This window comes from Sebastes umbrosus, chromosome 1 (genome assembly GCF_015220745.1).
Source record: "Sebastes umbrosus isolate fSebUmb1 chromosome 1, fSebUmb1.pri, whole genome shotgun sequence".
Classification (NCBI taxonomy): Eukaryota; Metazoa; Chordata; class Actinopteri; order Perciformes; family Sebastidae; genus Sebastes; species Sebastes umbrosus.
In genome coordinates, this window is record NC_051269.1 from 27,060,616 (window position 1) to 27,074,643 (window position 14,028).

The window sequence follows — 14,028 nt, forward strand, 5'->3', positions numbered from 1 at the left end:
TTAAAGGAACAGTGTTTAACATTTCGGGATCTATTAGCAGAAATGTAATATAATATTCATAACTATGTTTTCATTAGTGTATAATCACAAGAAACTAAGAATCGATGTGTTTTCGTTAGCTTAGAATGAGCCCTTCATATCTACAAAGGGAGCGGGTCCTCTTCACGGAGTCTGCCATCCGGCATGTTTCTACAGTAGCCCAGAACGGACAAACCTAACACATGCTCTAGAGAGAGCCTTTTGCGTCTTTACGTAGTTCTCCGACACGCTTGTGAAACTGCGTTAACATGAGCCACAGAGTGCAAAACCGTGGTACCGCCAGCCGCCGTCTGACTTCTGTTGCTGCTAAAGTAATGTTATTATGATAAGAATGGCATCTGAGCGAGGCGAACGGCGTTACCACGGTTTTGCACTCGGCAGCTCATGTTACCGCAGTCTTGGAAAGGGAGGAGTGAGCGGAGGGGTACTCAGTTGGTTGCAATCTGCAACCACACCACTGGATGCCGCCAAATCCTACATACTGTACCTTTTAAAAGGTCAGGCTTTTAAATAATGTCAAAGTGTCCCTCAGACATTACAGCTTCGGCCTCAGCTCTGGTTTTGTTGTACAGTATGTTCCTTAAATCCATCTAGCTATAGTTGTGCTTTTAACAAAGTAGTCCACTGTATCTGGGCTGTTAAAGTATATACAATGTAAAAGCAGTGACTTGGTCCTCCAGCCTGGTGCTCTATAGTTTCATCCAATACATCCACAATCCTTAGTCTCTAGACTCTGTATATAAACATATAGTACAGGCTCATTATGCAAACGCTGGAACATACTGATTCTCTGCTCATGCTGGCGCTGCATCTCTCAGACACCACTAGATATGTTGTCTATTATTTCTGCTGCCAGACCCTCTATTGGCTGCCTTCATATCCTCTTTCCTGGGGCTTCATGGCTGACATGTTTCACCAGCAGCTCTCGCTTCAGTGGGAATGCCAGTGATTTTGCTCCACAAAATCGTTGATGTTTGTTCAGGGTTGTTCTCTCTCTCTGCTGTTTCCTGGAAGAACTGAGCTGAAGGATATACTGGTGTGTGAGAAGCCATAAATATACAGCACAGTGCTGTTTAGCTCCTGCCACCTTAATGGCTGCATGTTCCTGATTCTGTAATGACAAACGTCCAGAGTGGTTAGTCCTTAATTCCTGGGGAAAATGTCACCTGTTTTCCTGAGGATAGATCTCATGTAGGTGAATTTAAAGTTCCCATAATATGCTCATCTTCAGGTTTATACTTGTATTTTGTGTTTCTAATAGAACATGTTTACATGATGTAATGCTCAAAAAATCCTTTTATTTTCTTCATACGGTCTGCTTGAATATGCTTTTTTCACCATCCGTCTGAAACGCTCTGTTTTAGCACATTTCAGCAGAATTGCATTGCAAGGCAACAAACAGCTTGGCTCCATGTTTACCCCCTGTCAGCTGATGTCATTCACATACACTGCAACCGGAAATAAACTGGGACAAATTTAGAATATTTACGTTTAAAACTGTGAAATCATCTATATATTGTATATTTGTGACATCACAAAATTACAGAAATCCTGACAGCTTCTTTCAAAGGCACAGTTTCTGAGTACGGGCTGTGTGTTTTTCACCATGGATTGAGCGTTTTGATACTTTCACAGTATTTATATAGCACTTAAACCTACTTTACAATAAAAAAAGACGTGAATATCTCACTTTTTACAATATGGGACCTTTAAAGTCTTTAGAGTCACTTTCACAAGTTGGACCAACAACACACCAAATGTCAGTCAAATCCCACTGTCAGATTTCAGTTAGGATTTGGGAGACGTTATTATAGAGTTTATATATAATCTGCTTTTTTACATGTGTTTGTATTTAGATCTCCCTGTTATACTTTCAGGTGTTTTCAAATGCATAAATTAAAACTTTCATCATCATTATAAATATATATATTATTAATATATCATTATATAAGGTCCTACTCTCTGGATTCTCTGTCACATTAACAAAGGTCTGCTACAACAGTGTCTTCTTTTAAAGGAAGACTAAAAACATATCTTTTTTTCCACGGGTTAAAGGGTAAAGCTTTTATATTACAATCAATATTATTGTTATTATTCCCTTTTTAATAATAATAATAATAATAATACATTATTATCTTATTATTCTTTTGTTGTAATACCTTCTTATCTGATGTGTTTTTGTTACACCTGTAGTATGAAACATACTATATAAATATAACTTGATTAATTGATTAATAAATTCACTCTCACTCCCATCACAAGGGGGCAGTGTCAGTTTCAGAAGGAATTTCTTCAACCTGTCACTATTGAAATGACAAAACCCTTACAAAGAATCCATGAAAATGATCCTTTAATTATGAAAATTTTGCTTGAAAATAAACGTATTTGCTTCCAAAACTAACTTTTTTCATAGTACATGAATGATGTTAAATGTATATTTATACCTTTTATGAATAACTGCTTGTCAGATCAAATCTTCTCTCCATCTTGCTGTGATTGTAGTTTTACTGGTCACATCAGCAGCCTGTCTCACAGCTCAGGGTGGGGGGGGGGATTAACATCACTGGTATGTTGGGTCACAACAGTCACATTGGTGCAGCTTGAGGTTAATTTGAATCATCCTCATTTGTTTTTCCCTAAGAAATCATCCCCCTTTTGCTTCAATCAGGATCTCATGCGTCATACCAGGTGGCATGGCGAGTCAGAGCTCAGCCAGCTCTCCTCTTGAGTGACAGCCAACAAGTGCAGCTTCACTAACCCTGTAGTAGCAGAATGACAGCTTTGATCTGCCCGTTGATTAACGCCACAGCACAAAATGAACTGTGCTCGCTGTCTCACAGGGACACTTGTGAATGCCTACTCAGTTTGCAGCGTGGCACCGGCTCAGCTTACCAGAATCTGTGTCAGTTGACTAAGCCGTTTTGCATAACACAGTCAGCGGCCACACTGAATAAAACTGAGAGGAGGAGGTTGGCGTACATGTACACTATGTCCCCAATGCATAGAGAATGTGATATGAAAAGGATTTCAGCAAATGCAGTCTGTTTTTAGTCCTGAAACAGCCTCGTTCTTCAGTTTTGTCAAGTATTACTGAGCCACACTGGAGCAGCTCAGATACATCCTTGAGGGGAGACAGCCCAGGTGAATAGGGTTAAAAAAAATAACCACTAAATATTGGCATGAAACTTCCCCAGCTGATTATTTACATCAAGACAATTATTTTTTGTATTACGCATTTTCTGAAATTGTATGTTTAAATATACAAATGAGGCATTATCTTATTAAATATGTGCTAATTTGCACACATGTCCAGAACAGACATCTGAACATTGGATAAAATCTGGTTCAAAATTCTTGTTTTATTTTGTTGACATGTTAGCGTCCAAGGATATCTCTTTGCATCACTCCATAAATCAGAAAATACTGTCAACAGCCATAAAAAAATCTATTTTTGCCATGTTTTTAAGGAATAAAATGTTTATATAAGTCAGGCTATGAATGATATATGAACAAACCCCTCTGTAAAACCTTCAGACTATAGATAGGAATGAAACTGGGAAGTTTGGTGTATGTGCGTAAGTGCTCCTGAAATGGAGATTTCTGCTTCAGAGTGAGAAAAAAAAAAAAGATATCACCATGAAACTTCCCCGGTTTATTACTCACATTAAGACAATTAAGTTTTCTGAAATGTTTAAATGTTCAAATATGCAAATGAAGCGTTATCTAATGGTAACTTTTGGTGAATTTAGGAGAAATCTACAGATGCAAATAGAAAAAACTTGTAGTAAAATAAATACCTAAATGTGTATTTTGGATTTTTTTCTTTCCACTAGTCTGAAATGTGGAAGTAAAATAGCCCAAAATCTCAAAATTGAGCAGTGCAAGAAAAACAATATTTTGCCTAATCAAGTAGCATTATGTCTTACTTTTTACATTTCACCTGTATAACAGACTGCAGAGACACAAATCCAATTTCTCTCAATGAAACTCAATCTTGCTGTCAACATTTACATAGAAAACATGAAGAAAGATCTGAAACGGCTGAAGGTGCACATAAAGTTTTGTTACAGTTTTGTGTGCAGCTAGAGGAGGAAATGTTTCTAGAGCCGCACCTGATGTAGGGAAGCACGCCATGTGGAAACAAATATGATACATTTTGTTACAACATGACGAGCAGCGACATGGAAAATGCAATCTAAAAAAACAAGAACTACATCATAAGGCGAGCTGAAAGGAAACTGTTGCATGTGACTATACAAGTATGACAAGGAGGTTTGAATGACAAAAGAAATTGGACATTTGAGCATGAGGAATGTTTTTTTAAACAATTTTTGTATTGAGGTTTTCTAATTATAACATTTAACATAAATAAAATGGTCAGTCTCGACAGAAAATATAGTATATTATCAAATGATTATGCAAGTAAATGAAAAACAAACAAACCTAGTAATTAAAACATGTTTTTAACAGTAATTATTCCAGCTGTCCCGCATCCACCCCGGTCTTCGGCTTTATTGATCATTACCAACTTTTTGTTTAAAAAACTCCATGAAGCTCCAGCAGATATTTTCATAAACTACCAGCTTTCCTTTAGTAAGGTATGTTAGTTTTTCCATGGCAACAAATGCTGCTAAATCCTTAATATATTGATTCATACTTGGTTTGTTCATATTCTCCCATTAGCTATTGTTGTCTTAGCTTGAAAGAGACACAAGTCTGTTAGTGTATGCTCACTCTTCTTAGTGATAAAATCACTTGGATGCAGGATGCACAACTTTGTCCAACAAAGGATTTTCAGTTTTGTTATCTGGCTGACCATGTCAACAACCTCCTTCCAAAAACCTTTCACCACATTACGTTCCCATAAGCAGTGAAAAAGTGTTACTGTAGTGTTGTTACATTTGAAGCATGTGTCGTGTAGCGTATTGGGAACATGAGGAGTCTCTGTCCATTTTTGATATCTTATTACACAACACGATCTGTTATTTTTTTATAACAGACCGTTGCTATGGGCGCAGTTCTGATCTCGGACTCTGGCGGACCTTTTTCGTGTCAAATTATTGATTTCTTAAGTAAGTAGCCGTGTAATAAGCGGGATAATGTACAGCTAGTGGGTCATTGTTGTGAAAGAAACCCCTTCAGGGTGATGATCATATTTGCTCAATGTTACCGACTGCAGCTTTAACTTAAAGGCAACACAGACAAGAGGTCCTAAAAGTGAAATCATAACTGCTGCTGACCTCGCATATCAACGGATCAATCTCCAACACAACTGACCCTTAATGAAGACCATGTTATAGAGTTGAAAGCTCTGGAAAAAGCTAGTAGCTATTTGGGTTTGTTTTGTCAAATCACAGAAAATTATTTCTATATTTTAAAAAACACAAATTTCAAAAAATATTTGTAAATGTTGAGGGACAAATTATGTAAGGCTTTGCATTGGGATCTTGCGTCGCCAAATCTGGGTTTCTTTCACAACAATGACCCGCTAGCTGTACATTATCCCTTACATAATAACTTCCCACCATCTGATAAAGTCCTTAACATAAACTACATCTACATCGTCTACATCTGACATGTTTGTTTTCCTTTCCTTGGGATCTAAAAGGAAATACTGTACATCTAAGACTACACTGCAAACAAATGCATGACACACAGAAGAGCCCACACTGGTAATATATGTGTCTCATGCAGGCAAGTCGCTTAAAACCTCTGGCCAGCTGTCCAAACAGGAGAATTCAATAACTGGGGAGCCGCATTCATTAAGAAAGAATTTAGATGTCTTATTCAATCTTAGCATTCATAAAATGAGGTATTTCTACTTGATTATTTACTTATTATTCCAAAAAAATGTTTGGCATGTTTCTCATTGGGCCCTTAAAACAACTTTCTGATACCATCTGTTTGGAGATTATAAATTTTAGTCTGAATGTTATTAACCAACATAGAGTATATGTAATCTACTGTCATAATATGGTTGTTTTTTACACTGATAATATAGCCTGTTGAATGAAGAATGTGCTAGTATCTGGTGGTTTTATGCACAAGAAATCTTAATGCTATCAGCTCTCACAAGTCAAACTTGGATTTTTTTTTGTACTAATTATTTATTCTGTTAAAGGGGAACACCACCTTCATTACAAATACCAAGATGTTATTTCTAAGGCCGAGGAAAGTTCAGTCAATATTAGTGACCATGAGCTACTCTCTCTCAGAGCCAGAAACCAGAGAAATAAGTCTCAGACTTGTGATGTCATACGGTATAAAGTCTGGAGCTGCTCCACAGACAACGAATGGGAGACTGATTTTATGGACCCACTGAATGTTTGTTTTCTTTTTTATACCCAAATGAGCTTTATTTTATTGTAGTGTTGTCAGTTGTGAAACAGAAAATGTTCCCATATACTCAGATCATTCCTCTGAGTGCTCTCAGTGTCATCTAGAACATCTCTCCCCATTCATCATCTACGGAGCAGCTCCACACGTTATACCCTGTTTGAGTTTTAGCGCTCTAGTTTTTGGATTTGGGAGAGAGTTGTTCATGTTTACTAATATTTTTTGGACTGTCTTAGACCATAGGAATAACATGTATGAAATATATAGCTCCCCTTTAATATAAGTGTTGTTTTGATGATCAAACTTATATTGCATGGATGAACAGGATTCATGCTCTGGTTATTATGAATGTCTGCACCAAATCTAATGCCAATCCATCCATACATTTTTGAGATATTTCAGTCTGGACTGACTGGATAAAATTTCGTATTGTGATAATGATCTGTAACAAAAATTTGCTCCAATTGATGATAATTTGATTTTGCTATTTATTGGAGCAAGGTCACATTAGATTAAAATTTCAACATGTTATTGCCACCAGAACATTTTGAAACCATTCTGAAAGTTTCAGTCCATGTTTAAGGGACAGATAATTCACATTGCAAGCCAATTTAATCAACTTTTTATCCTAGAATGTGTTTGTCTTCATCTTTACTCTGTTTCACCCCGCCCCTCTTCCCTCTTTGGGCCTCGAAAGTTCGGCTCCCTCCTGGAACGGCGAGGCTGCTCCTTCAGGGAATTCCTCCCGCAGAGAGGAATAATGCTCAGGACTTCTCTACTCTGTGTGTGTATGTGTGTACTACAGTGCAGGCTCTTTGATGGTAGAAGAGGAGGGTGGGCAGGTGGCCCAGCTTTGTGTTTATGTGTGTAGGAGAGGGGACACTTTGTGAACCTCTTCTGTAAAAACTTTCTCAGATGATTGAAGTCCAGAGAGAATAACAAACATCATCCCCGTCGTATGACAGATGTCTCCTCTTGATAAATGCTTCAGAAACTCCCTAGTTACTTTAGCGTACAGCTTCATTATGTAACATTACAGTCGCTGACAATATGCTGTTTTGTTTTCGACTGATGTGTTGGTGTTGAAGTTCAAATGAAAACTTGAGCTGGGATTGTAAAAGTGCAATTTCCAAAGTCAAGAAAGAACTTTCATGCTTTCATTACAGTTACTTAAAGGTATATCAACAGATCCATCTCCAACACAGCTGACCCTTGATGAAGACTATGTTAAATGGTTGAAAGCTCTGTAAAAAGCTATTAGCTAGTTGAAGTTTGTTTTGTCGAATCACAGAGAATCATTTCCTTTTTTTTTTAAATCACTTATTACAAAAAAATACATGTCCATTTGTAAATGTATAAATGATCAAAGCGATTATTGTGGCTAAAATAATTTGCGATAACGATATTATTGCGATAGCTATAAAAAAATTGAAAATAATAATAATGCTAGCAATCAAATTCATGTTTAAGTTTGTTTATTGCACATTTTGTTTCTTATTTGGCAAATTAATTACACTCAAAATATGATTATAGGGAGGTGGAGTCATTCTATCTATCTATCTATCTATCTATCTGTCTATCTATCTATCTATCTGTCTGTCCTGCCTCCATTACATACTGTATATATTGTATATATTGTTCAAATTACATCAGTGCATTGAAACAGTAAACTTCACTTTAGGGATTATTATAAGGTTATAAAACATTCCTCTAACCCAGCCCACATTAGAGTGAAACCAATGCTGATAATGTAGAATACAAATTAAAGGATTAAATGACTGTTGACATATTTGATGTGGATCATATTCTCCTCCTCCTTCTTATTTACTGATTGTATTCATGTAAACAAACCTGATCAACTGAGCAGTAATATTCTCTAACACCTTCAAACTGACTCAGGACTGTAGCTCCCAAGGCGCCGCGTCATGTGTCGTCAGCGTTTGCTGATGTTCACACTGCGTGACCGTGAGTCATCGCCACACTCCATTCACAAGGCATTAACGGACCTTCACCAAACTGCCTATAGTCCCACATAAAGAAACCAGCTCTCAGGTTAATTGCATAACAACATCATTTCAACAGCGTGACTGTTTCTTGCTCGGCTATGTTACTTTGGATAATCACACAGTGACTGGCAGCTTTTCCCCAAACGATGAATGCGCTAGAATACTGACCTTAATTGAGTTGGATTGCAGCATCTTCCAGCAGGACTCAGCAAAACAAACTGAATGGGTTTAGTGGTCTGTGATGAGATCTTTTCGTTCTGTTTCTCCTAATTATGTGTGGCGGGAGCTGTGAGGCTGTGGAGGAGGCCACAAATCAAAGTCCAGACTTGTGAGGGAAGCTCCTTGGAAAAGACCGTCATTCAACAAAACAAGTTTTAAATCTCATTGAAGGAAATTGAGTGAAGATTAGAGAGACGTTTTTTGTAGGGTGCAGGATAATAATAGGAAAAGGAGCGGAAATTCATAGAGTTTAAAAATAATTGGCAAATTTGATTTTATTTCTCTTGACGTGCCTTTGAAAAGTGAAAATCCACTTATGTATTCTCGGTCACCAAAGTTGTAAGCTCTTATTGTTCTGCAGGTTTGCCTGACCTCCCAGAAGTCAAAGGCTCCCATTGTTTTCACAAATCCATTCAAAGCTGTTCACAATGCTGCACTGCTTTGTTGATATTCAACAGTGTGTGTGCATTGCAGTTTCTACAATGATGACTTAGTGCTTTTTCTATGAAGGCACACCACCACAATCTGTTGGACTCTTTTGGTGAAAGCAAGACAAAATGAGACTGCTTTTTGATCAACAAATAATACGTTTTTGTGACAAAAATAGTCATGTCAAAAAAAACACTACTAAAATGATTTAAAAATAGGAGTAAAATACATGTGTAATGTGAAAGTGGCATTGCATTTATCATGTATGGAGCGAGGTGCCTAAATGATCATTTCTTACTTAAAGGGCCAGCGTAACATTTCGGGGGATCTACTAGCAGAAATGGAATATAATATTCATAACTATATTTTCATTAGTGTATAATCACCTGATACTAAGAATCGCTGTGTTTTCGTTAGCTTAGAATGAGCCCTTCATATGTTGCTCCGCCACGTTTCTACAGTAGCCCAGAACGGACAAACCAAACACTGGCTCTAGAGAGAGACTTTCATGTTTTTAAGTTACCTGAAGGCCTCCGTAGTTCTCCACCATGCTTATGAAACTACGGTAACGTGAGCCGCAGAGTGCAAAACCGTGGTAATGCCAGCCGCCTTCTGACTTCCATTGCTCCTAAAGTAGTGTTATTATGATGAGGATGGCCTCTGAGCGAGGCAAACAGTGTTACCACGGTTTTGCACTCGGCGGCTCATGTTACCGCAGTCTTGGAAATGGAGGAGTGAGCGGAGGGGTACTCAGTTGGTTGCAATCTGCAACCACACCGCTAGATGCCGCCATATCCTACACACTGCAACTTTAATCTGTATTAGTATTTATAAATTAGCTACTACGATGTTAGTTTCATAGGGTAGGCCTAAAAGAAGATCATTATGCACACTAACAATCTCTAATGTGTCTTTTTAGCTCATTATTGTGAAAATAGCGGCGTCTAAAACTGACTGATCTCTGCCAGCATTTCTACTGGCCAGCAATAACATGTTAATCAAAGTGCATCTGTAATCTCTGCCTGACAACCGCTGTAGCACGGCTGTAGTCTCGTTGATATAGACTTTTATATTTCTGTTTGTTCTGTTATGTATGTTTTTGTGTGTGAATAACATTAGAACAACCATGCATTTCTATCTGGAATAAGCATTCTGTGCAATATGTCACCCAACACAGTGTAGTCACTTGCATTAGAAGACCCTGACATGTGAGCTAAAATGCATCAATTGCTGCCATACTTCATTAGTCATTGAACATCTCTGCTCAGTGGTCATCTAACTTTGTGTTGCAGGCCTTTGCTACACCCTGTTTCTATGGTTACACCTTGCTGTGCAATGCTCTTGGCGGTCAGAAAGTCCTCTGGAGTAAAGCTGACAGATAGGTGAGGCAGGGTGAGACTAGTACACACACCACGAAAAGAAGAAAGGACAGCTGAATGTGCCTCCAGAACCAGTTGCCAGATGTCCTTTGCGTTCACCCTCTCCTCCTCATTAGCTCACAGAGCTTAAATTAGCATGCCAACGTGTTATTTGTGAATAGAAATAGGGACGGCCGGAAGACAGTGCTCTTGAAATGAAACCACAGATTAAAGCGCATGCACTTGGGGGATTCATTCTTTGAACCATAGCGTATGTACATCTGTTGAGCTCCTCCGCTGACCTCTGGGGTGCACCAGCCACTTTCTCAGCATCTCTGGCCTTTCCTCTATGGGTAGCGGTTCCCCACTGGGTCAACCTCAGAGCAGATGCTGAGCGTATATGTCCCAGAGGTTAAATGTCCTCTGCTTTCCACAAGGTCAGGTTCACTGCCACGGCTTCAAAGGAAAATTGTGGTTGCTGGTTCAGTCTGGGGTGAGATGACAGTGTGGTATTTGTGGGAGAAAGTGTCTCAGCTTTGTGGGAGAAGATAATGCATGTTTGCAAATACAGGTAGGATGTGTATGTGCTTTTTTTATGCAGGTTGGCAGTGGTGGAATGTAACAGAGTATGTTTACTCAAGTACTGTACTTAAAGCTGCAGTTATTTTTATAAAAAGGTCACTATATCCTGACAGTAGTTCATGAGACAGGTAATCTGAAAAAAATCTCTGTGTCCTCCGGTGCTCCTATTGCAAGATTTCACAGACCGGAGGAAAACAACCAATCAGAGCCGAGCTGGAGCCTGCCGTCTCTGAGCAGCTGTCAATCACTTCCAAACTCCGATCAAACAGTCAAACTAGGCAGCGCTGATAAAATATTAATCAATATTCTGTTACTGTAATGCATATTTCTTTCCTCAAATGTTTCAGAAACATCTTGTAGTGTACTATTTAGCTGTAAAATGAGGAAGTGTGCTCCAGCTGGTGGGCGGTGCTTGGTATTTCCTCAACAGATCTCAACATGGCTGCCGGGTCACAAACTTTCTCCTTTTATAGCTAAACAGTGCACTACAAGATGTTTCTGAAAACATTTGAGGCGAGAAATAGGCATTACAGTAACAGAATATTGATTCATATTTGATCAGCGCTGCCTTGTTTGACCTGATTGACAGCTGCTCAGAGACGGCAGAGCTCCAGCTCGGCTCTGATTGGTTGTTTTCCTCCGTTCTGTGAAATCTTGCAGATGCCGTTAGGAGCACCGGAGGATACAGAGGAACAAGATTTTTTTCAGATTACCTGTCTCATGATCTACTGTCAGGATATAGTGCCGGTTTTATAAAAAATAACTTTTTTTAATCATATTTGCTCCATTTCTACCCACTGCAGGTTTAAATACAGTACTTGAGTAAACATACTCTGTAAAGCCTACCTGTATTTGCAAACATGCATTATCTTCTCCCACAAAGCTGAGACACTTTCTCCCAAAAATACTAATAAAATACTAATAATCTTAATCATATTTGCTCCAATTCTACCCACTGCTGCTTTAAGTAACATTTTGAATGCAGGGCTTTTACTTGTAATGGTGTATTTCTGTGGTATTTCTACTTTTACTAAAGGATCTGAGTACTTCTTCCATCTCTGCAGTAATTAATGCCTTATAAATGAATCAGTTCTCTATGGAAAATATATGTGGCTCTATACCTGCCTATATACAATATTTGCACTATCTGTTTATATCATGTTTTGTTTTTTTTATAGCTTATTTTGTATATTTTATATTGGTAGAAATTACATTTTTTTATTCTTATTTTATTCTAACGTCTTTATCTATTCTTTTGTTATTATACTGTTTGACTTGCACCAACAAAACCAAAGCAAATTCCTAGTGTATACCTCTTACACCTGGCAATAAACACCATTCTGATTCTGATTATATGAATACAGATGAATGTTCACACTGTAGGATGAGGGGAACCTGCATGCTCTAATCTGACTGCAGGTGTCTTCCTCGCGTGAACATGAGCTCGAGGAGAGACAGAGAGAGAGAGCGAGAGAGAGAGAGAGAAAACACGCTCCCAGGAGCGACGATGTGACATCAAAACGCGATGACCTAGAAATGGAGCGTGCGTATAGAAGAAGGCTTCGTGCGTAAGCAACAGTGAGCTTTTGTGGCACATGGTCTCATGCATGCTGCTGATGTGTACGTTGCTGATTGCGTGTTTAAGGAAAAAAAAACATTGCAATCGATTTTTTGGAGCTAATTAAAGAGGAAAACACTCGAGTAGATTAAATAAATGCACGTGTGCAGATCTCCTCGCGACCACTCACTCTCACTGTCTCCTATTGTCTCATGATGCGCGCTCAAGCACGACGATAAAATCCCCATCATCTCATCATCATCATGCTCATGTAGCTGTTTGAGCTATTTTATAAGAAGTAATAATAAGAAGAAATGATTTGCGTATACAGTTTATTTTATTTCATTTTGACATCAGATTTTTTTACAACAATAGCGAGACAAAATCATATTTGTCCTTTTTTTTAGAATCCCACATCATTTATTTTCCCTCCCCCTCTGTATTCATGTTTCTAACATAGAAAGGTGGAACTATCCATTTGGCAGTATGTGATAATACAGCTACAAATGACAGGTTACAGGTTATAAAAGCAGCGTGCACGACCCCCCTTTAACCATCAATACAGCACAGGGTCGTCATTTCCAAACGATTAATTAAAAAGGCGCGTGCCAAATAGGGGGTGCTCTCGTGTCCATGCGCGCTCTGGCTGCCTTCATCTCACACCATGCACACGGCAGCTTGTGCACAGCACCGTTGTGATTGGGGGGGTCGCTGTGCGTGCAGGAGGCGGAACCAGAGCTCAATCTTCACATCCCACTTTTGGAGCAAATTACTGGGAACGTTTAGTCTGAAACACATGACACATGAGCGCAGTTCTTTGGGACGGAGGACGGACGTAGTGGGACAGAGAGACAGGTCGACACGACGCGACGTGGGGGTCGCAGGCTGAGATCTGTGTGTGTGTGGAGATATTTGGAGTTTGGAGGAGGACGCTGGTACTTCTCTGGTAAGGCTTTCTGCTGTGCGCTTTATAACGTCGACGCATTTGAACTTAACGAGCGTGTTTTTCACAGATGTGGAGACCTAAATATGAGCATGCATTTCAATGAACGCGCTCCTTGTGCTCGAGTGTGACATTTACTAAAACGAGAGTAAAATGCAGAGTAGAAGTGTTTCATTCATGCATTCTCCTCGGTGGCCAGATATAACCAGCCATAGAGTAGAGTAGAGAGAAAGAGAGAGAGGTGACATTACAAATCGTGCAGCATTTGATGTGTATAGCTGCATAATAATATAACCTACTATTGAGATTCCCACTTGGACACAGATCTCCTTTGTCAGTGCTTTTCTTTTCCTCAGGGGCTTATCTTGGAATCTGCAGGGATGATTTGGTGCACAACTGGATAAATGTTTCCTCTGCTTATAGAGTGAAACCTCAGATTAAAAACAGTCATCCCAGTGATGCCCTCTCCTCTCACCACCATGATGATGATCAAGTAGAGTAGTTTAGTGAGATCAAACTTGGGCATTGGATGGAAGCTCCTCCGTGACCCTGCTTCTT

At 39.0% G+C, this 14,028-nt stretch overlaps 1 protein-coding gene across 3 annotated transcripts in view; it reads left to right on the plus strand.

Moving 5' to 3' along the window:
* The first annotated feature begins 13,179 nt into the window (after positions 1 to 13,179).
* The window catches only part of LOC119492149 (sodium-coupled neutral amino acid transporter 3-like), a 48,575-nt gene continuing 47,726 nt past the window's right edge, over positions 13,180 to 14,028 (plus strand). Inside the window, exon 1 of one of the 3 annotated variants that reach the window (XM_037776552.1) lies at positions 13,180 to 13,473. The gene's annotated coding sequence lies outside the window, so the exon portion shown is untranslated. The remainder of the gene's footprint in view (positions 13,474 to 14,028) is intronic. The other 2 variants (XM_037776551.1, XM_037776554.1) reach the window with 2 other exon arrangements.